A 1,844-nucleotide genomic window follows, 5' to 3' on the forward strand; every position below is an offset into this window, starting at 1 on the left:
AAAAAAAAAAAAAAAAAAAAAAAGCAAAGATCTTTTTCTGGTGGCAGTTTTGAGTTTTGAGGCCCTCGGTGTCATGACAGGCCCCACTCCCTACCCTTCTGGGGTGCTGGGGGAGAGTATTTGCTTTCAGGACACAAGTTAATTTTTTGGTAGACATGGGATCTCATTATGTTGCCCAGGCTGCCCTGGCCTCAAGTGACCCTCCCTACTCAGCCTCCCAAAGCGCTGGGATTACAGGCATGAGCCATCCCACTCAGCCTGAGACCACAAGTTAAAATCCTATCAGATTGAGTTACCTGAGGTACTTGATTGTGAGGGGCCGTGGGGATAGGGTTGAACCCCTAAGACCCAGCCACGTGTTGCTCCTTCACCAGTGACGCAAATTTTCAACTTATTTAATGTGATCGGAAGAGGTGACTCGTCTGTCTCTGGGTTGCAGCCAGATAGGGCATGACAGTGTACGAGTAGGTGTCATTTTGAAGAGATTCTATACATATTCCCATAAACTGAGAACATTTTGGAAATTCCCTTTTGAGACTGCTTTTCTGAGCCCCACACTTACTCAATAGGCGCCAAATCATCCTCGTGCACCTACTATGCTGTGTGTCAACCGAAATACAAAGAATTTCCACCCCCTCCTCACCCATAAGCAGCTGGCAGAAAGGCAGGATCCAGCCTCCAAAGTAGAATTCCTCTTTGTTTTTGAGGGGTATTGCAGGCTCGAGGAACCCCTTGTTTGCCCATCTGGCTTCCGGTAACCAGGCTGTCAGCAGAAATGAAATCCACCCTTGGAATGAAGACTGGCCACTTTGTTCAAGCCACTGAGGACACTGTACTGTGGCCCACTGATGGTGCCTGTCTGTAGGGAAAGCTAGATCCTGCTGGTGTCTTCACAGTCCCAGCAGTGGCTGATTCACAAAGGTGACCGGTAGATCTGTTGGGTGCTTGCTGAGCTGATTGTAACTAGCTCCTTTATTAAAGTAATTTCCAAGGGAGAAACTGCAAGAGATGGCCAAAGCTGTGGCAGCTTCCAAGGATGAGCTTTTTTGGACCTCAGGTTTGGGGGAACCCGAGATCATTTGAATGCCAGAGATGTGATGTGTTTGGTAATGTCGTGTCTCACAAGCTCCTTTTGTATTTCCCATGGGCAAGTCAGGTCGGATCTTCACTTTTTCCAGAACCTGGCTTGGCTGGTTTGGCGTGTGTGTGAATGAGCTGGCTCACCAGTGTGTGAGGGGATGTGAAGCTGGGACTAGACAAGCCAGGGCTGGTTAGCAAGTTTCTGCTGTGTCAGGAATCCCAGAAAGAAGTTTCCCAAGCCTTATCTTGTCTTGCCTGGGTTGTTTGGTTTTTCTCCTTCTTCGTTTTTTTTTCACTGAAGTGTAATTGACATGCAGTAAAATTCACCCGTTTTAGTGTACAGCTCTGAACACATACAGTCATGCAACCACCACTACAATCAAGATATAGAACATTTACATCAACCCAAAAAATTCTCCAAACTACTCCATTTGTTGCAGGTCCCAGCCCCTGGCAAGCATTCATCTGCTTTTTGTCCTGATACTTTTGCCTTTTCCAGAAGGTTGAGTGAAATGGAATCATGCAGCCTTTTGAGCCTGGCTTCTTTCACCCACATAATGGATAATGAGGTTCATCTGTAATGTTGCTTTTTTGTATCTGTAGCTCATTCTTTTTTATGGCTGAATAGTATTCCATTGTGTGGATGGATCACGTTTGATTATCCATTCATCCATTGAAGGACAGTTAGGGTTTAACTGCTGTTAGTAATAACTAATAAAGGCTCAGCAAACATTTGCTCATGATTTTTTTTTTTTTTTTTTTTT

Source organism: Mandrillus leucophaeus, unplaced genomic scaffold (genome assembly GCF_000951045.1).
Source record: "Mandrillus leucophaeus isolate KB7577 unplaced genomic scaffold, Mleu.le_1.0 Scaffold230, whole genome shotgun sequence".
NCBI lineage: Eukaryota > Metazoa > Chordata > Mammalia > Primates > Cercopithecidae > Mandrillus > Mandrillus leucophaeus.